Source organism: Ursus americanus, chromosome 6 (assembly GCF_024610735.1).
Source record: "Ursus americanus isolate L20-20 chromosome 6, mUrsAme1.1.p, whole genome shotgun sequence".
In the NCBI taxonomy this organism is placed as follows: Eukaryota; Metazoa; Chordata; class Mammalia; order Carnivora; family Ursidae; genus Ursus; species Ursus americanus.
Window position 1 is genome coordinate 60,193,795 of NC_142132.1, and position 22,966 is coordinate 60,216,760.

At 36.6% G+C, this 22,966-nt stretch overlaps 1 protein-coding gene across 4 annotated transcripts in view; it reads left to right on the forward strand.

Annotated features, from left to right (window-relative positions):
• The window catches only part of JMJD1C (jumonji domain containing 1C), a 320,195-nt gene that overhangs the window by 85,420 nt on the left and 211,809 nt on the right, over positions 1-22,966 (forward strand). The gene's annotated exons all lie outside the window — the stretch shown is intronic.

Sequence of the window (22,966 nt, forward strand, 5' to 3'; positions counted from 1 at the left end):
ATATTTCAAGTAGAGGGAATGTTGTAAGAAAAGTGTGAAAACGGTAAAATAAACCTATTAGTTGATATGTTAGGGTTGGCAATTAGCAAGTGTTTCTTTTAAAATATTAATTTGTTGCAGTTAAAATGATTTCTTTTTTATTTTTTTTATTTTTTAAAGATTTTATTTATTTATTAGAGAGAGAGAGCACAAGCATGGAACCCAGCAGGCAGAGGGAGAGGGAGAAGCAGGCTCCCTGCTCAGCAGGACTCTGTGGGACTCAATGCCAGGACCTTGGGATTGTGACCTGAGCTGAAGACAGATGCTTGATGGGATGAGCCACCCAGGCACCCCAAAATAATTTTATAATAAATGGCTTCTACCTCCTTCATGGTACTCAAAATTTCATTGCATTTTTTTTGATGCCTGTCACCTTCTATTTTTTTTTACCTTTCAAAATATAGAACATAACTATATTGATCTGCTAGGGCTGTCATAACAAAATACCGTAGACTGGGTGTCTTAAACAAAATTTATTTTCTCATAGTCTGGAGGTCAAAAGTCCAAGATCATGGTGTTGTCAAGATTAGTTTCTGGTGTGGGCTCTCTTCCTGGGTTACAGATGTATACCTTTCTTGCTGTGTCCTCACGTTGCTTTTCCTCTGTGCTGATGGTGGGTGTGGAGGGGTCTGTTGTCTCCTCTTCTTTTAAGGACACCAGACTTAGGATTAGGGCCCCACCCATATGACCTCATTTAATTATCTCCTTAAAGGTCCTATCTCTGAATATGCACATTGGGGGTTAGAGCCTCAACATCAGAAATTTTGAAGGACAGGATTCAATTCCTAACAATAACACATACAGAAAAGTGTACAAAGTAGAGACTGTATAGCTTATTTAATTTATGTAAAACAAATGCCTGTGTAACCACCCTCCAGAGCAAGGAATAGAACATTGCCAGTACTTGAGAAGCTCCACTAGTTCCAGCCCCTCATCATCACAACTTTTTTCTTCTACCTGGAAGTAACTGCCATCCTGATTTTCATGGCAATAGATTTTTCTTGCTTTGCTCTATAGTTTTGCCATCGAAGTTTGTGTCTCTGTAGGTCTGCCACTTTGATGTCCTCTTTTTCATTATATAGTGTCTACCTATTTTCCCCCATTAGTCTCACCAGAGTTTTATCAGTTTCACTAATCTTTTAAAAAATGCAAGTTTTGGTTTAATCAATCTTCTTTGTAGATGTTTGTTTTGTACTTTATAAATTTCTACTCTGATCTTTATTTTCCTTCTCCTTTCATAGAATGCCTATTTTGTGATTCTCTTAATTTCTCAGATGGAGTTTGGATTGTTATTTCCGAGCTTTTCTTCTTTTTTAATATATGCATTTAAGCCTTTAAATTTACCTTTTAGCAGTTCACTAGCTGCATTCTGCAAATTTTGATATGTAGTATGTTTGTTGGCATTTGTTTTCACAGGAATACTTTAAATAATTTTCGTTGTTCATTAGATTCTGCTGGCTTTTCTTCTGTTGTCTTATCTTCTCACGTGCTTGGTTTTGTTTGTGTGCTGGGCTCTTTATTTGAAAAATTAGTTGTAGGAATAACTTAATGTCTAGGATGATACTGTCTTTTTCCATAGAGAATTTGTATTTGATTCACCCAGGTACCTGGTGACAGTAGTCCAGTTACGTGTTATTCTAAGTGTCATTTGAGATTTTCTGACTGTCTTTATTACTCAAAGGTAGGCTTCAGACCATGCAAGAAGTGTTTTAATTCTGGGTCACTCTTGCTCCCAGGATATAGCCTTTCAGAGTTCTGATCCAGTTAGGGGAGTTACCATGGTTCTTACCTTTGGTGGACTCTAGATTTGGACTTTGTCTCCTTAGGGAGACCACCATGTAAGTTTGCAACCTGGTGTATTGCTTGGACTTTGAACTTCAGCGCAAAAGTAGCTGATAGTGCTCCATCTATCTGTGGGTTTTTTACCTCTTCAGGTTCTTGGCTCAATAATCCTCTCTATCTTGTTAGCATTAGCAGTCAGATTTATTTATTTATTTATTTTTAAAGATTTATTTATTTATTTATTTATTAGACAGAGAGAGACAGCCAGCGAGAGGGGGAACATAAACAGGGGGAGTGGGAGAGGAAGAAGCAGGCTCCCAACAGAGGAGCCTGATGTGGGGCTCGATCCCGGAACGCCAGGATCACGCTCTGAGCCGAAGGCAGACGCTTAACGACTGTGCCACCCAGGCGCCCCAGCAGTCAGTTTTAAAAAACAAAAACTTGAAATGTATTTTATCTAGCATTTTAATTGTTACAGAGATGATGATATGAATTATACAGAAAGCAGAAACTCCTACATGGTATTTTGATTATTTGTTTACATATACATCCTTTAGTTAGCAGTAGCTTTTACTGTTTATAACTCCATTTATGGCATTGCCTGATACATAAGTACATAGAAAATATTAAGTGGTTTTATCATGACTTTAAAAAATAAACAGACTTTCCTTTTAGCCATCAAAGAAGAATGAGATGAACAGTTTAACGGCTTTATTTGTTCTAATACCTTCAGTACTAGTTTTAATAAATTCAGACGTTATGCTATTCACAGTGGGAAATCATGGAGAGATTTCTGAAAAATTGTTTAGTGCTTTTTAAGTGTTGTTAAGGGAGATTAATTTGAAAACTGTGTGCCAGACAGATTAGATATTTTGTCAGGATGCATGTTACAGATACCCTCCAGTATGGCAATTTTCTAAGTGTGATCGGTAGAGCAGTACCATCATCATCACTTGGAAACTTATCTTTTTATGATGATAATATTCTTGGAAAATATTTAGCATAGGCCCAATATTAATCTTTCTTAGAATTAAATTATAATCCTATATAAAATAATGGTTATTAGAGCAAAATTATAATCTAAATCGTTGAGTTCATTGAAAAATAAAAACTTGTCTGTATTAGGAAGATGATGTAGTTATAACTTGACCACACCTGCCAATTCAGTTGTTTTGCTGGGATTGGATTGTTTGGGGCCCAACTTTCCTTATCAGTAGTCTCATTAGAAGTAAGTTCTCTCTGAGGCTCCTGGGTGGCTCAGTTGGTTAAGCTTCAGACTCTTGATTTCAGCTCAGGTCATGATCTCAGGGTGGTGAAGTTGAGCCCTGCTTGCAGCCCCTTGCTGAACAGGGAACATGCTTGGGATTCCTCCTCTCCCTCTCCCTCTGCCATTCCCTCACATGCTCTCTCTCTTTATTTAAAAAAAAAAAAGTTCTCTCTTTTGCATTGTATTGTAATTTATATCTACAATATGATAGAAGTTCCTTATTAGTATATAGCATAATCACAAGCAGGGTTTTAGGATTCATCTGTTTCCTAGTAGCTTTAACATTTTTAAATGAGAAAAGATTCCTGTGTTACTTAAAAATATTAACATTAAGCTTCTAAAAAAAAGGTTCAAATAGTCACTTGATTATTTATGTTTTGCTCACTAATTTTCTGAGAATCTTTTGGCAAAATGTTTTAATTTAAGATTTGAAACTGTCCATTCATAATTGGGAGGCTTATATAAAAGGGCACATTTTTATATTTAAAAATATTTCATCACTTTATAGCTACAGTGTAAAACTTTGTCAGCAATTTGAGTGTTTAATACATAGAGTAGTACTTGGAAGGGAAGAGTACTTTAACTTTTAATTTTAGCTTTGATATTTTTTTAAAAAGATTTTATTTATTTATTTGAGAGAAGAGAGAAAGAGAGCACAAGCAGGGGGGAGAAGCAGAGGGAGAGAGAGAATCGGACTCCTCGCTGAGCGGGAAGCCTGGTGTGGGATTTGATCCCAGGATCCTGAGATCATGATCTGAGCTGAAGGCAAACGCTTAACTGACTGAGCCACCCTAGGCACCCCAAGCTTTAATATGTCTTTTCTCAAAAGATAGAAGATCCAATTAAGTAGTACCTCATCTAAATATGTACATTGACAATGCTTCTTGTAGTGTTTAACTGTAATTCTTTGGTAGCCTCTTGTGTTTCATTACTTGTTTAAACAATCGATCAAGTTTCCAGAGTTGTAGAGTATGGAATATGTTCAAGGTGATTTGGATCAAAAATTTTTTTCAAAGTAAGTGACATCAGTCTCTATGATCATAGAAAAATCTGAATGTTTCTATGACAAGTTTAATTTTAACAATATAACTTCTTGTAAACTCAGTCATCTTAATGTGAGTTAGTTGCACAATGAATCACTCTCACTGATATAAGTGACCTGCTATTATATTTTCATACTTGTAAAAAAAAAAAAAACCCTGTAAATAATTAATCATTACATTTAAATTATCCTTAAAATTTCATTTAGATATATAGTGCTTTTTTGGAGTGTGAAATTAAAAAATTGATTATATAATTTTTTACCAAAATGGAAGGTATGAAGTTTTATATACGCACTTCATGAACATCATAAACATAATTTTAAAATAAATGCAAATAGAATATTATAACCGTGTTTTAAATATATGAATTCTGTGGGGAAGGAGATAGACTTTGCTACAATTTATTACAAAGCTAGGGTTATGTTTTATTACTTTGTAAAATAGTGTTCTTTGTTTGGCTTCTTTTAGTGCTAGGAAAATTGTGTAGTTCCATTGATTGCTTCCATGCAGTGGAAATCTGACCTTTAGCAGATGTTTGAGAAATTGCCAGCACACCATGATCAGCTGACTAGAGAATTTTCCCCCTTATTTGACAGACCTTCAGGGTGTAGTAACATGCCAAAGAAATTTTAAACTTTTTTGTAATATCAGAAGTTTTCTAAAATATTAAAAACACATTAAAATATTGACAAAACAAGATAGATTATTTTTCTCAAATCATTGATTACAGTTCAGGTGATTTTTACATGTTGACTTATAAAAAATACACTAAGAAAATGATTATCGTTGAGTGAATAATATTTTACTTTCTTATTGAAAATATTTTTGTCTGTAAAATATCATTAAGGGTTGAAGTAAGTAATTTTTTTTCTTGGTCATATTTTTCCTTGTGCAGTTTAAACATTGCAGGTTTCTCTTATTTTAGTGTTCTTATTTAGTTCTTATTTAATTGTAAATATCCTTTAAATATATAGACTCGTTTATGGACGTTAAGTGTATCACGGACTATTTATCCTGTGGAACTCAGCTGGGAGCAAGATGCTACACAATTGTGTGTTAAAGCCTATTCTCAGAAGGGCAGTATTTTTAGAAGATGTAGGAGATTGAGCTGTGTAGTTGCGGAAGTTCAGCATGAACACTCTGAGCTCTGTTTTCTTCAGTTTCATCAATTGAGGATACAAGAAGGTGGGGGAAGGAGTGCCTTGATGTTTGAGAAGCAAGTAGTGAGTTGATAGTACCAACAGTTGCTAGACTAGATCTTTCCCTGCAGGTGCTGCTGTTCTGTAGGGCATCACAGTTGCTTTTTATTGTGTCAGAAGTGCAAAAAAAGATTTCATTTTAAGGAAGGCTAAAGTAATATAATCTTTCATAGTTCCATTTTATGGTTTTGTATTAAGTATGCCTTAGGCTTATATACTGAATTAGTTCTTTTAAATAAAGGTTTATGATTAAGTTATGATTAAATTAAGTATTGGTATGTGCTTATATGTCACCTTGAAAAATAAAAAGATGTTATTTTAAAGTCATACATTCAGCAGATTCAGTATTAGGAGTTCCAAGAATATGCTAAACCAAAACTTCAAAATCAAACATCTGTGCTGTAGTTTTGCTGAATCAAGGTGAACCAGACTAATGGCCGGTATTCATTACACTATCAGTGAGAACCAGTTTCATGTTTGTATATAAAAGCATTAAAGAAAACAATATAGATCGTTATTCCTCCAGTAATGTTATCACATTATGGTAACCTTTCATATTAGTGCTTTCTTACAAAAGTGATGTGTAAGGTTTTATTAGGTGGGAAAGGTTATATAATTTATAGCAAACTGGTGGCTTTAAAATATATAAATAAGGTACTAAAGTTTATTTATTTATGTATTTATTGGGCACTAAGTTTATAGGTAAAATTCTAATGAAGTATATATGATCTGTCTATAATACTGTGATATTACATACTAATATTAAAGTTTTAGGTAAGTCATTTTATAGGAAGAAAAATTGTGTTCTTAAGTGAGATTTGGTAAGTAACCGTATTCTTACTTTATACCCACACCACTATATTTACTCATTTTCAAAAGCAGTGGAATGGAGTTGTATTTTAAGAGGGGATTAGGTTGTAGAGTTGGCAACATCAGGGAAAAATGCATCTAATCAAATTTACTCTTAAAGCCTTTTTGGTAAGACTAACCTGTTGTTTTACCATTCATCCGACACAGCTGGCTTTTTTTGTTTTAGTAATGGAATAGTTTTTGTTTTTTATTTTTTGTGGGTTTTTTTTTTTTTTTGGTCTTTTTTGGGGGGTATATTAGATAAGGTGATTTTCTTACACTTAATCTTTCTTGTATCTCTAGATACTAGAATCACACTCATCTCTTGGGCAGGGTGCTCCCATTATGAGAACCATGAGAAAGCTGTAAGGAAAGTTCTAGTTTAAGAGATTAAAAGGTCATTTAGATCTCTAAATTGAAATTTCTAAACCAGAAAATATAACACAGAGACTCAAGTATGCTTTTTAAAGAGGAAAAAAAAAAACAAAACTTTTGTAGTGAAGATTTTCTATTTAAGTTTTCTTAATTATTAATAGTTTTGGAAGAATATGTAGTATTCAGCTCATTTTAAGAAATAGAGTTATCTTTGTAAAAGTGTGTACTTTTCTTTCTTTGAGTATCTAGCATTCTTTTACTCTGGTTCTCTTTCACATATGGATCGATCAATCAACTTTTTATTTTTCTTCATTGATGTGCAATTTTCATTGTGTTTGTAATTTTGAAATCCTAATTTTCATCACAAAAATTTGTGACTGTCTTCCATTCAGCTTTTAATATGACTTGAGGGAGAAAAGTTTAAATGCTTGCTAAAGTTAAAAGAACTGCTTTACTTAGATTTCTTAGCATTCTTGTCTCTTCTCTCCTACCCATGCACAGGCTTTCATAGATCCTCTGCCATTATCTCCTGATACCATTTTTTGTCTCCTAGCAAAGCAGGAAAAAAATAGGTTCAGCGTCAGGCAGCTGTGAAGGACTTTTCTCCCACCTAAAGGGAGTTTAGCTATTTTACTAAATAAATCTAAGATTTCCTTCTTCCCAATAGTTGCAACTGTTTACATAAAATGTTCCTACAATATGAGATTGTATCTCTATTTTGTAAGACTTGGCTGAGCAAACTCACATTAAAAATCTGAACATATTAAGCTAGAACATGTTCATTTAGAAATGTTATTTAACAGAGATTAGTTTATTTCATCCTTACCATATTTAAGGTGGCAAAACATAAATCAAATAACCTCTTTTGGTATTCAACACCAAAACTGTTTAAGTCCAAACAGTGCCGTTAAATCAAAATATTGAAGAGTGCTTGTCTTTGACCTATTTTCCTATTATCTCTTTCAGATGAATACACAAACACATATATTAAAAGATGAGACTCAGTATTTGGAAATTATGTATCTTTCAGTGTGCCTGATTACAATGGGTTAAGTCTCAAGATAGCTGTGAACTACTAGTAAGTCTTCAATAATAATTTATTTAGCGAGTTTTTGCGATTATTATTTTGATAGTGTATCTTTGTGTTGTGGTCTTTTTCTTCTTTTATAAAATTATATCATACAGAATATACACTATTCTTTAGTTTAAAAAAATACATTTTTATCTACTCATGTAACTACCACCCAGATCAAAATACAGAATGTTTCTAACATACCATCCTTACCCAATTACCCCTTACCAGTCTATACTGCTCCTCCTCTATTCCACTAGTTCTATTACTATGGATGAGATTTGTGTATTGTTGAACTTCAGGAGCACTTGGGTGGCTCAGGCTCAGGTGGTTAAGCATCCCAACTCTTGATTTCAGGTTAGGTCATGATCTGGGATCGAGCCCCACTCAGTGTGAAATATGCTTGAGATTCTCTCTCCTTCTGTCCCTCCCCCTGCTAAGTGAAGCATGACTCTGAGACACTTGATTTCATACTTCTCATCTCCAGAACTGAGAGAACAAATTTCTGTTACAGTTTTAAGCCACCAGGTATGGTAATACAGCCTTAGAGAACTAATATATTCGTCTGCATTATTAGATTTACCAGAAGTTCATTCTTTTTATTGCCATGTGATAATCCATTGTATGAATATATTACAATTAGTTGTCCTTCAAATGATGGGCATTTGGGTTGTTCCCAAGTTTTGGCTTCTGAGTAAAGCTGGATTCACATGGAAATTTTAGCCATTCTCATGGGTATCCCATAGGGGCTATTGTAATTTTAATTACATTTTATTGATGAGTAATTTGCTTAGTAACTTTTAATATGCTTACTGATGAGCATGCATACTCTCCCATTTTTTTGAAATGCCTGATCAAGTCTTTTACCTATTTATATATTTATTTATTTATTTATTTATTTATTTATTTATTTTAAATGATTTTTTATTATATTATGTTAGTCACCATACAGTACATCCCCGGTTTCCCATGTAAGGCTCGATGATTCATTAGTTGCGTATAACACCCAGTGCACCATGAAATATGTACCCTCCTTACTACCCATCACTGGTCTATCCCATTCCCCCACCCCCCTCCCCTCTGAGGCCCTCAGTTTGTTTCTCATAGTCCATAGTCTCTCATGTTTCATTCCCCCTTCTGATTACCCCCCTTTCTTAATCCTTTCTTCCCCTACTGATCATCCTAGTTCTTATGTTCCATAGATGAGAGAAATCGTATGATAGTTGTCTTTCTCTGCTTGACTTATTTCACTTAGCATTATCTCCTCCAGTGCCGTCCATGTTGCAGCAAATGTTGAGAACTCGTTCTTTCTGATAGCTGAGTAATATTCCATTGTATATATGGACCACAACTTCTTAATCCAGTCATCTGTTGCAGGGCATCTCGGCTCCTTCCACGATTTAGCTATTGTGGACTTTGCTGCTATGAACATTGGGGTGCATATGGCCCTTCTCTTCACTACGTCTGTATCTTTGGGGTAAACACCCAGTAGTGCAATGGCTGGATCATAGGGTAGCTCAATTTTTAACTTTTTAAGGGACCTGCACACTGTTTTCCAGAGTGGCTGTACCAACTTGCATTCCCACCAACCATGTAGGAGGGATCCCCTTTCTCCACATCCTCTCCAACAATTGTTGTTTCTTGCCTTGTCTATTTTTGCCATTCTAACTGGCGTAAGGTGGTATCTCAGTGTGGTTTTGATTTGAATTTCCCTGATGGCTAACGATTTTGAACATTTTTTCATGTGTCTGTTAGCCATTTGTATGTCTTCATTGGAAAAGTGTCTGTTCATATCTTCTGCCCATTTTTTGATTTGTTTATTTGTTTCTTGTGTGTTGAGTTTGAGAAGTTCTTTGTAGATCTTGCATACCAGTCCTTTATCTGTAGTGTCATTTGCAAATATATTCTCCCATTCCGTGGGCTGCCTCTTAGTTTTTTTGACTGTTTCCTTGGCTGTGCAGAAGCTTTTAATCTTGATGAAGTCCCATAAGTTCATTTTATCTTTTGTTTCTCTTGCCTTTGGGGATGTATCATGAAAAAGGTTGCTTTGGCCGATGTCGTAGAGGTTGCTGCCTATGTTCTCCTCTAGAATTTTGATGGATTCCTGCCTCACATCGAGGTCTTTCATCCATTTGGAGTTTATTTTTGTGTATGGTGTGAGAGAGTGGTCAAGTTTCATTCTTTTGCATGTAGCTGTCCAATATTCCCAGCACCATTTCTTGAAGAGACTGTCTTTTTTCCACTAGATGTTTTTTCCTGCTTTATCAAATGTTAGTTGCCCAAAGAGCTGAGGGTCCATTTCTGGGTTCTCTATTCTGTTCCATTGGTCTGTGTGTCTGTTTTTGTGCCAGTACCATGCTGTCTTTGTGATCACAGCTTTGTAGTACAGCTCGAAATCCGGCATTGTGATGTCCCCAGCTTTGTTTTTCCTTTTCAACAGTTCCTTGGAGATTCGGGGCCTTTTCTGTTTCCATACAAATTTAAGGCCTATTTGTTCCAGTTCTTTGAAAAATGTCCTCGGTATTTTGATCGGGATAGCATTGAAAGTGTAGATTGCTCTGGGTAGCATGGACATTTTAACTATGTTAATTCTTCCGATCCATGAGCATGGAATATTTTTCCATCTTTTTATGTCTTCCTCAATGTCTTTCAAGAGTGATTTATAGTTTCTAGAATATAGGTCTTTTACGTCTCTGGTTAAGTTAATTCCAAGGTAACGTATGGTTTTTGGTGCTATTGTAAATGGGATGGATTCCCTAATTTCTCTTTCTTCGGTCTCGTTATTCGTGTATAGAAATGCAACTGATTTCTGAGCATTGATTTTGTATCCCGCCACATTACTGAATTGCTCTATAACTTCTGATAGTTTGGGAGTGGATTCTTTTGGGTTTTCCATATAGAGTATCATGTCATCTGCGAAGAGAGACATTTTGACTTCTTCTCTGCCGATTTGGATACCTTTGATCCCTTTTTGTCGTCTGATTGCTGTTGCAAGGACTTCTAGTACTATGTTGAATAATAGTGGCGAGGGTGGGCATCCTTGTCGTGTTCCTGATCTTAAGGGAAAGGCTTCCAACTTTTCCCCATTGAGAATAGGATTTGCAGTAGGCTTTTCATAGATGGCTTTTATGAGATTGAGAAATGTACCCTCTATTCCTACACTCTGAAGGGTTTTAATCAGGAAAGGATGCTGTATTTTGTCAAATGCTTTTTTGGCATCAGTTGAGAGGATCATATGGTTCCTGAGTCTTTTCTTGTTGATATGATGTATCACGCTGATTGATTTGCGAATATTGAACCACGCTTGCATCCCAGGTATGAATCCCACTTGATCATGATGGATAATCCTTTTAATGTACTGTTGGATTCTATTAGCAAGTATCTTGTTGAGGATTTTGGCGTCCATATTCCTTAGGGAGATCGGTCTGTAATTCTCCTTTTTGTGGGGGTCTTTGCCTGGTTTGGGGATCAAGGTAATATTGGCCTCATAGAATGAGTTTGGTAGCTTTCCTTCTGTTTCTATTTTTCGAAATAGCTTTAGGAGAATAGGTATTATTTCTTCTTTGAATGTTTGATAGAATTCCCCAGGAAAACCGTCCGGGCCTGGAGTTTTGTTATTTGGAAGGTTGTTTATCACTGACTCAATTTCTTCATAATTAATTGGCCTGTTTAAGAAATCAATTTCTTCCTGTTTCAATCTTGGTAGTTTATAGGTTTCCAGGAAGGATTCCATCTCTTCCAGATTGCTTAGTTTATTGGCATATAGCTGTTGATAAAAATTTCTAATAATCCTTCCAATTTCAATGGTGTTGGTCGTGACTTCTCCTTTTTCATTCATAATTTTAATAATTTGGGTCCTTTCTCTTTTCTTTTGGATAAGTCTTGCCAGTGGTCTGTCAATTTTATTGATTCTCTCAAAGAACCAGCTTCTAGTCCTGTTGATCTGCTCTACTGTACTTCTGGTTTCTGATTCATTGATTTCTGCTCTAATCTTGGTCAACTGCTTCCTCGTGCGTGGATTAGGCCTGTCCTTCTGTTGCTGTTCCAGCTTCTTGAGGTGAGAATATAAAAACTGCATTTTAGATTTTTCTATTCTTTTGAGTGAGGCTTGGATGGCTATGTATTTCCCCCTTAGGACTGCCTTTGCAGTATCCCATAGGTTTTGGACTGTTGTGTTTTCATTCTCGTTGGTCTCCATAAATTGTTTAAGTTGATTTTTGATTTCCTGGTTTATCGAGTCATTCCTGAGCAGGGTGGTTCTTAGTCTCCAAGTGTTTGAGTTTCTTCCAAATTTTTCCTTGTGGTTGAGTTCCAATTTCAGAGCGTTGTGGTCTGAGAATATGCAGGGGATAATTTCAATCTTTTGGTATCAGTTGAGACCTGTTTTGTGTCCCAGAACGTGGTCTATTCTTGAGAATGTTCCATGGGCATTAGAATAGAATGAGTATTCTTTGGTTCTGGGGTGTAGTGTTCTATATATATCTATGAGGTCCAACTCGTCGAGTATGGCATTCAAAGCCTTTGATTCTTTGCTTAGTTTTTGCCAGGGTGTTCTATTTCTGATAGTGGAGTGTTGAGATCCCCTACTATTAATGTATTTTTATCTATATGTCTCTTTATTCTGGTTAAGAGTTGGCTTGTGTATCTTGCTGCTCCCCTGTTGGGGGCATATATATTTATAACTGTCATATCCACTTGTTGAATACTTCCTTTAAGAATAATATAGTGCCTTTCTGCGTCTCTAACTATAGTCTCTAGTTTAAAATCCAGTCTATCTGATATGAGAATTGCTACCCCAGCTTTCTTTTGAGGTCCATTTGTGTGAAAGATGTTACTCCATCCCCTTACTCTCAGTCTGAATGCATCTTTGGGTTCGAAATGAGTCTCTTGTAGACAGCAAATGGATGGGTCATTTCTTTTTATCCAATCTGCAACCCTGTGGCATTGTATGGGAGCGTTTAAACCATTTACATTGGCACTAAGAACTGAGAGATAGAATTTTAATGATGCCATGTTGCCAGTAAAGTCTTTGTTTGTATTGATTGTGAATTTCTTTTGTGTATCACTCTTGGGGCCTTTTTACCTTTATAGAACCCCCCTTAATATCTCCTGTAAGGCTGGTTTTGTGGTTACGAAATTGGTTAATGACTGGCGATTCTGAAATGTCTTTATTTCTCCATCAATTCTGAATGACAGCCTTGCTGGATAAAGGATCCTTGGCTGCATGTTTTTCTCTGAAAGAGCTTTAAAAATGCCCCCCCCCCCATCCCTTTCTCTCATTCCAGGTCTGTGTAGACAGGTCTGACGTGATTCTGATGCCTTTGCCTTGGTACGTGAGAAATTTCTTTGCCCTGGCCGCTTTCAATACTGTATCCTTGGATCTCATATTTGCGAATTGCACTATGACGTGACGTGGCGTAGGTTTGTTGTGGTTGAGCTTGGGAGGGGTCCTCTCTGCCTCTTGGACATGAATGTTTGTTTCCCTCGCTGGACTAGGGAAGTTTTTAGCTACAATTTGTTCAAATATCTCTTCTAGACCTCTGTTTTTCTCCACCCCCTCGGGGATGCCAATGATTCTGACATTGGATCGTTTAATTGAGTCAGTAATCTCCCGTAACCTACATTTGAGGGCGTGGATTTTTTTAAGAGCAGCTTCTATTTTCGTTTTTTCCTTTATTAACCTATCCTCCAATTCACTAACCCGTTCCTCTGCTTTGGTGACCCTGGCCGTCAGAGCCTCTAGTTTTGCCTGCATTTGGCTCATAGAATTTTTAATTTCTGCCAAATTCGCTCTCATTTCTGTCCTTAGGGATTCTATATTCTCAGTAACCTTTTCGTTAATACTTTTCTCAATTCCACTCATCATTTTGACCATTGTTACTCTGAATTCCATTTCTGATAATTTGGTTACATCCATATCCATTATTTCTGTGGCAGATGCCACAGACTCACTGTCTTTTCTTTGCTGGGGGGGGGGGGGCTTCTCCTTCTTGTTATTTTGATGAGGAGAGGTTGCGGGGTTGTCCAGAGCCCAAATTATTGACTGGGTCCCAGGCCATGCCCCTTGTTTTATAGGGATCTTGGGGATGTGGGCTTCTTCTTTAAAGATTTTATTTATTTATTCATCATGATCAAGTGGTATTTATCCACAGGGATAGCAAGGATGGTTCAACATCGTATCAGAAAAGGGCAAACCACTCTCCAGTCTCCACAGGTTCACCTCTTTTACCTATTTAAAAATTTGGATTGTCTTTTTGTTTCATAGGAGGACTTTATATATTCTAGTTATAAGTTATTGGCAGCAGGATTTGGAACTAGAGTGAGGCAATGAGGCACCTAGGGTACAAATTTAAGAGGCACCCACTCTTAGGGTTGAGTGCCCTGTGCTCCCAGATTGCATTTCCCCCAAAGCATTCCTGTGGGTCACTCTCTAATTCAAGACTCTTAAAAATGTTGCCTCTTTAGAAAAGTCATCATATCTAAAATAGCACCCCACTCTTCTGCCATTCTCTCATTCTAGACAACTCTGTTTTTCTTCATAGCACTTACCGCCAGCTTACATATACTTATGTGTATGCTTTCTTATTTTTGGTTTATTGCCCTCCAAAAGAAAATATGCTCTATGAAAGTTGGGGTTTTCTTTGTATCCCCTGCTGTTTACGAGTCCCTGGATCAGTGTGTGGCATGTAATAAGGCCATAATAAATACTTGTTAGATAGTAATAAAATAGGGAACTTGAGACAAGCAAGTATCCAAGAAAAAAAAAAAAAGATGAGTTCCATTTTAAGCATGCTAAATATACATTGCAGATAGTATAGATAGATAATGAACTGGGTCAGCAGTTGGCAAATATTTTCTGTAAATGTCCAAAGAGTAAACATTTTATGCTTTGTGGCCCTTACAGACTATGTCACAACTGCTCAACTCTGATATCCATGTGAGAAAAAATCCATGAGTAATGCATAAGTTAATGAGAATAGCTATGTTTCAATAAAAGTTTATGTATAAAAGCAGGTGGTTCGCTTGTAGGCCATATTTTGCTGACCCCTGGACTAGATAATGGAGAACTATAACTTTGAGACTTAGAAGGTTGATCTTCATTCAGAAGGTTGTCATGATATTTTACATTAATAAAGTGAGATGAGAAAAGGAATTGTTCCAAGAAAATTCGCCTGGCAGTAGTAGATAAGCTGGAGAAAAAAGTGATTGGAGGCAGAGAAAATAATTATGAAACATTGCGCTTACTATACATGAGGCACTTGTACTGAATCTTTATATGTATTAATTTATTTAATCCTCACAAAACCATGGGAGGTAGATACTGCTGTTAATTCCTTTGCACAGATAAAGAAATGCAGCATGGAGAAGTTAAATAATTTACTCAGGTTCACACAAGTATTAAGTTGTGAAGCAGTAGTTGAAGACTGCTCCTTATCAGTGTGCTGTTTTATTACATCTCATAAAGTAGTCAGGAGCTAAACCAGAGTATTGGCAGTGAAAGGGACAGGACACCCATTTCTCCTGTGGTAACCATCTGTTCTCTATATTAAAAGTCTGGTTTTTGGCTTGTCTCTCTCTTTTTTTTTCTTTTGTTCGTTTGTTTTGTTTTTTAAATTCTACATGAGTGAAATCATATGATATTTATCTTTATCTGGCTTATTTTGCTTAGCATTATAGTCTCTAGATACATCCATGTTGTTGCAAATGGCAAGATTTCATTCTTTTTTTTTAATGGCTGACTAATACTCTATAATATATACATACCACATCTTCTTTATCTATTCATCAGTCGATGGACACTTGAGCTGCTTCCATAGTTTGGCTGTTGTAAATAATGCTGCAATAAGCATTAGGGTGTGTATATCCATTCGAATTAGCATGCTTGTATTCTTTGGGTAAATACCCAGTAGCGAGATTACTCGATCATAGGGTAGCTGTTTTTAATTTTTTGAGGAACCTCCATACTGTCTTCCACAGTGGTTGTAGCAGTGCTCCAACAGTGCACGAGGGTTCCTTTTTCTCCACAGCCTTACTACCAACATTTGTTGTTTCTTGTGTTTTTGATTTTAGCCATTCTGACCAGTGTAAGGTGATACCTCATTGTTTTGATTTGCATTTCCCTGATGATGAGTGATGTTGAGCATCTTTTCACATGTCTTGTTGGCTTGGAGAAATGTTTGTTCATGTCTTATACTTATTTTGTAGTTGTACCATCTGGTTTTTTCATTTTGAGTTGTGTAAGTTCTTTGTATTTTGGATATTAACCCTTTACTGAATATGTCATTTGCAATATTTTTTCCATTCAGCAGGGTGTCTTTTAATTTTGCTAGTTGTTTCTTTTGCTGTGCAGAAGATTTTTATTTTTTTGTAGTCCCAACAGTTTATTTTTTTTAAGTTTGTTTCTTGTTTTTTAGTAACCTCTGTACCCAATGTGGGGCTTGAACTCACAACCCTGAGATCAAGAGCTGCATGCTCTTCCAGCTAACCAGCCAGGCCCTTCCCAATAGTTTATTTTTGCCTTTGTTTCCCTTGCCTCAGGAGACATATCTAGAAAGATGTTGTTATAGCCACCGTCAAGAGAAATTACTGCCTGTGCTGTCTTCTAGGATTTTTATGGTTTTGTGTCTCACATTTAAGTCCTTAATCTATTTTGAGTTTATTTTTGTTTATGCTGTGAGAAGGCAGTCCAGTTTCATTCTTTTGCATATAGCTCTCCTGTTTTCCCAACACCATTTGTTGGAGAGACTTTTTCCCATTGCATACTCTTGCCTCCTTTGTTGAAGATTAATTGACCATGTAGGTTTGGGTTTATTTCTGGGCTTTCTGTTCTATCCCACTGATGTCTCTGTTTGTGTGCCAATACCATACTGTTTCGATTAGTACAGCTTTGTAATAGAATGTGAAGTCTGGAATTGTGATACTGCAGCTTTGTTTTTCTTTTTCAAGATTGCTTTAGCTATTCGGGGTCTTTCGTGGTTCCATACAAATTTTATGATAGTTCTAGTTCTGTGAAAAATACTGTTGGTATTTTGATAGGGATTGCATTAAATCTGTAGATTGCTTTGGGTAGTATGGACATTTTTTTTAAGACCTACTTATTTATTTTAGAGAGAGAGAGCATGAGTGGGAGGGGCAGAGGGAAAGTGAGAGAGACTCTCAAACGGACTCTGTGCAAAGCATAGAGCCCAGTGTGGGGCTTGATACCCATGACTCTGAGATCATGGTCTGAGCCCAGACCAAGAGTCATGTGCTTAACCAGCTGTGCCACCCGGGTACCCCTGGTTAGTATGGACATTTTAACAATATTTGTTCTTCCAATCCATGAACATGGAATGTCTATTTGTTTGTGTGGTCTTCAGTTTCTTTCGTCAGTGTTTTACAGTTTTCAGAGTACAGGTCTTTCACCTCTTTGGTTAAATTTCTTCCTAGGTATTTTATTAATGGTGCAGTTGTAAATGGGATTGTTTTTTTATTTTCTCTTTCTGCTGCTTCAGTATTACTGTATAAAAATTCAATGCATTCCTGTACATTGATTTTTTTATCATCTGATCTTACTGAATTCGTTTATCAGTTCAAGTAGTTTTTGTTTGGTGGAGTTTTTAGGGTTTGCTCTATATAGTATCATATCACCTGAAAATTGTGAAAGTTTGACTTCTTCCTTACCAATTTGGATGCCTTTAGTTCCTTTTTCTTGTCTGATTGCTGTGGCTAGGATTTCCAGTACTGTGTTGAATAAAAGTAGAGAGAGTGGACATCCTTTTCTTGGTCCTGACCTTAGGAAAGAAAAGGTCTCATTTTTTCCCTATTGGGTATGATGTTAGCTGTGTGTTTTCATATATGGCCTTTATTATGTTAAGGTATATTCCCTCTAAACGTACTTTGTTGAGGGTTTTTATCATGAGTGGATATTACGCTTTGTTAAATGCTTTTTCTGCATCTATTGAAATGATCAATCACATGGTTCTTATCTTTCTCTTGTTGGTGTGTTGTAGCACGTTGATTGACTTGCTCATCTTGAACTACTCTTGCATCCCAGGAATAAATCCCACTGATTATGGTGAATGATTTTCCTTCCCTCCCTCCCTCCCTTTTTTTTTGTTTTTTTAGATTTTATTTTTTATTTTTAAGTAAACTCTGTACCCAACATGGGGCTCAAACCCACAACCCTGAGATCAAGAGTCACATGCACGCCTGACTGAACCAGCCGGGTACCCCTCAGAATGATTTTCTTAATGTATTATTAGATTTGGTTTGCTAATATTTTTTTGAGGATTTTTGCATCTATGTTCATCAGATACATTGGCCTCTATTCTCTTTTTTTGTGGTATCTTTATCTGGTTTTGGTATCAGGGTAATGCTGTCCTCATAGAATGAAATTGGAAGTTTTCCTTCTGTTCTATTTTTTTGTAATAGTTTGAGAAGAATAGGTATTAACTCTTCTTTAAATGCTTGGTAGCAGTTAGGGCACCTTGGTGGCTCAGTCAGTTGAGTGTCTGCCTTCAGCTCAGGTTGTGATCCAGGGTCCTATGATTGAGTCCCGAGTCAGGCTTCCTGCTCAGTGGGGTGTCTGCTTCTTCCTCTACTTTTTCCCCCCTGTCTGTGATCTCTCTTTCACTCTCTCTCAAATAAAAAAAAAAAAAAAAAAAAAAAAAAAAAAAGTGTTGTTAGCATTCACCTGTGAGACCCTCTGGTCCTGGACTTTGGTTTGTTGGGAGTTTTTTTTTTTCTTTTTTTTAAAGATGTTATTTGAGAGAGCACGAGAGCCAGAGAGCACGAGCAGGGGTGCTGAGAGAGCACAAGCGGTGTGGTAAGGGCAGAGGGTGAAGCAGACCCTGAGCAGGGAGCCTGATGTGGGGCTTGACCCTAGGACTCCAGGATCATGACCTGAGCCAAAGGCAGATGCCCAACCGACTGAGCCACTTAGGTGCCTCTGTTGGGAGTTTTTGATTCAGTTTTATTGCTGGTAATCAGTCTGTTCAAATTTTCTATTTCTTCCTGATTCAGTTTTGATAGATTATATGTTTCTATGAATATATCCATTTCTAATAGGTTGTCCAGTTTGTTGGCATATAAATTTTCATAATATTCTCCTATAATCCTTTGTATTTTTGTGGTTTCAGTTGTTATTTCTCCTCTTTCATTTCTGATTTTGTTTCATTGAATCCTCTCTTTTTCTCATGATTCTGGCTAGAGGTTTATCAATTTTGTTGATCTTTTGAAGAATCTGCTCCTGGTTTTATTGATCTGTTCTGTTATGGTGTTTTAAGTTTGTATATTATTTGTTTGTGTTCTTTATTATCTTCTTCCTTCTGCTGGGCTTGGGTTTGTTCTTTTTCTTAGCTCACTTACCTGTAAGGTTAGGTTGCTTATTTGAGATTTTTCTTGCTTCTTGAGGTAGGCCTAAATTGCTATAAACTTCCCTCTTAGAATTGCTTTTGCTGCATCCCAAAGATTTTGGACTGTTGTGTTTTCATTTCATTTCTTTCCATGTAATCTTTTATTTCTTCTTTTATTTTTTGGTTGACCCACTCATTGTTTAGTTGCACGTTACTTAACCTCCAGGTGTTTGTGCTCTTTCCAGAGTTGTTTGTTGTTTTTTGTTTTGTTTTGTGTTTTGGTGGTTAGCTTCTAGTTTCATAGCATTGTCAGAAAAGATGCATGGTATGACTTTGATCTTTTTGATTTTGTTGAATCTTGTTTTGTAGCCTAATACATGATCTATTCTGGAGAATGTTCTAGGTGCACTTGAAAAGAATGTGTGTTCTGCTGTTTTAGGATGGAATGTTCTGAATATATCTGTTAAATTCATCTGGTCCAGCGTGTCATTCAAAGCCACTGTTTACTTGTTGATTTTCTGTTTGGAGGAAGGCTGGCCTGGGAGGCTCCGCAAAACGTGGGTGGGCGGGGCATGCAATTTTAACAAAGTATGCACAGGTTTTCCTGGGAGGGGTCCTCCACCACCAGACTGAGATCCCACAAAGCATAGGGGTCAGGAGATGAGATATTGGCAAGGTTTGCTTTGGTCTTCCAGGTGAGGGGCCTGCAGCTCCAGGACTGAGGCAAGTATAACTGTAAAGGGCGGATCCACCGAAGTCTGGGGGGCGGGGTTTGGTGTAAGAGAGTTAAGTAGTTGAATTTTGGTATTGTGCTGGTTCCTGCAGGTGGCTATGTATTTATGCTGGTGAGCAGGGAAGGGAAATGGCTCCTTTGTTTCTGGAGTAGTCTCCCAATGATCTCTGCCCCTTTGGTTCAGGCTCTCAGATTAGTAAATCATTCTCCCTCCCATATGCTCTAGGCATTTTTCATACTGCTGCTTCTACACTGTATCTCTATGGTTATTGTGCTGTCTTTTTTAGTGGCAGGTCCTCAGCTTCCTCTTGTCCTTCATGCTTTCCAAGAACTGAGCTGCTCATTTTTTAAACTCCAGGCTTTAAGTCCTGCTGATTATAAGAACTAAGGAAATTCGGCCCCTCTAGATTTCAAAGCCAAATGTTATGGGGATTTGTCTTACCCATGTAGGCTCCCCGGTATGACAGTCTGTTTCCCTCCCTTCTCTGCGCCATTGGGTCCCAGACGGTCCTGCAATCTGTTTAGCTCAACACCCTGTCTCTGCCTCTCCTACCCTCTTTGATGTGGCCTCTTTTTTACCTTTAGTTGTGGAGTTTATTCTGCCAGACTTCAGGTCATTTTATGGCTTATTTACACTGATGTTTGTGTTACCTAATTGTATCTGTGGGAGAAGATGAGCTTAGGGTCCTCCTACTCCTCCATCTTCCCAGCTTCTCCCAGTATATTGTTTATCTTTAGAAAGAAGGTGCTAACTGAAGAAAGGGCAGTATGATGTGTTGGAAAGATTATTGGAAGTTTGGACTACTGATTTGTAGTGCTGGCTCTGTTATTAACTACGTATATGTCTTTGGATCCTTATGGAATATGAATTTTTCATATGGCTCTTGGTATTTGCAGTGGTTCCCAAATTCACAAAAACCATCAGTTTCATACCTGTTCACCTACCGTTCCTTTTCTTCAGGAACACTGAACCTTCTTTTCTTTTTTTTTCCTTGGTATGTTTTTTTACTTTATAAATGTTAGCCTATATTAGACTGAGTTGATATTAATAAAAGAGGTGTTGATTTAAGAGAGATTCATAATTGTGTTGAACTTTGGATGCTTTTTTGTTCATTTACCAAGTTCATTTATTAAGTTCATTTAACAAGTAATTTCCTATGCACAGAAGCCATGAAGTATATGTGGTTAAATTTGTGCCTGGGTAAAGTAACATGTTGTTTTATGTGATAGCCTTTTGGAGTCATTCATTAATGGTTAAAACATACTAAATCTGGAATAGGCCTCCTGCTCATTGATTTCTCTGATAGAATTTGACAGTACTTCCAGGCATTCAGAAAGGGGGCTGTGAGACTTTTTACTGTTTCCAGAGGATAAGACTGCTCCTTATGTGATATTTTTTTTTTCACTTATTCAGACAGTATTTATTGATGATGAACTGTGTGCCAGGCACTGTGTTCCTAAGCATCCCAGACATAGTTCCGTCATTCTTAGAGCATTCTTTCTGTGGTGTTTTTATATGTAAGAAGGTTTCAGTTATAAGTGGGTCCTCAATGGCCCTGCTTTTGAAATGCTAACAATAGCTATTAAACTTTAGGGATTTAGCTCTTGATATAGGGGTTGTGAGTTCAAGTCCCATGTTGGGGCGTTAACTTACTTAAAAAAAAAAAAAAAGAAAGACTGCCAAAAAAAAAATTAATTGGTAATTTTTTTTTCAAGATTTTATTTTTAAAGTAATCTCTACATACATCGTGGTGCTGGAACTTTAAAACCCCGAGCGAGCCAGGTGCCTTGGAAGGATCTGTATTTCAGCTTAAACTTGACTCCTATCTGATTGGGTATAGAATTCTGGATTAGAGATTGGAAATGATTTTTCCTCAGAATTTTGAAAGCATTGATCTGATGTCTTCCAGATTCTGGTGTTGCTTTTGAGAAGTCATGCAGTTTTGCTTTTTAATCATCTATTTGAAAGAAGCAGGTGGGATCTTCTCTTTTGTTTGTTGAAATTTCACAATGACATTCCTAGGTGCACATCTCTTCATCTGAATGCTTATTAGCTTTTTAGCAGTTGCTTTTCAGTCTGGGAACTTTGAGTTTCAGTTCTGGGAAATGTTCTTGATTTCTTTAGTTCCCTCTTTGTTGTGTTTTTTCTCTCTTTATCAAAAGAACTTTGTTTTGCGATATGTGGTCCTCTTTCTACAATATTTTTTTCCTCCTATATTCTTTTTGTTGTAGTTAGTGGGAAAATTTTTACAACTTTATATTCTAAATCTTCTATTGAGTTTTTTCATTTCTGCCATCATAGTTTAATTTCCTAAAATGTTTTTGTTTTCCAGCAAACTTATTTCTTGATAGCTTCCTATTTCTGTATTTTGATTGTTAAATTTATCTTATCGAGAATATTAATATTAGGGTTTTGTGTTTTGGTTTGGTTTGTTTTGGTTTTCTTCTCCTTTCAGAGTCTTCTTGTCTTCCAGTCACTTTTTTCTCTGTATGTAAGTTAGTCTTTGTGTTTTAAATTTGACATTTTCCTCACATGAAATGTATGATTCTGACTATTCAGATTTAATAGCTTTAACACTTAAAAAACACATTGGGAGCTCTGAGCAACATGGGCAGGGTTTGTTGACTGTACTTTTACTGTTTGGAGATCAGACTGCTTTTTTTAGGGAATACCTAATGTCTGTATTTAGGTGTGTTTTATGTTAAACTGGTCAGGTTTCCCAGAGATATCTGCCAATCTTTTCCCTCTCAAAGTTTATACCCATTGAGGTAAACAAACAAACAAAACTAGGCATTGTAGGAGGAGTTTGGTTCTCAGCATATTTCATTATGTAACTTTCACTTGATTTTCCTGTTTCAGTAGTAGTCTCTGTCTTCAACTTCCTTTCACACGCTTCCTTATTCATAGACCCTCCAGTAAACTTTTTCTAGGGGAAAAAACCTCCCTTTCTATAAAGTGAGAGAGGAAGCAGTTGCTAGGCTAGAGCCAAGGAGAGATTTATGTGTCTAGCTGCTGCTTAAACAGACGAATATCATTCTTATTAGTGCTTTCCCCTCAACCAATATTAAACCATTGTGGGCTTCTGGGGCAGCTAGGAGGCTGAGTCGGTTAGTTGTCTGACTCTTGATTTTGGCTCAGGTCATGATTTTTCTCAGGGTGGATGTGGAGCCTCCTTGAGATTCTCTCTCTCAAAAAAAAAAGTAAATAAAAAACAAAAAACAAAAAATAAAATAAATAAATAAAATAAGAATCATTTTAGGATTCTGTGTT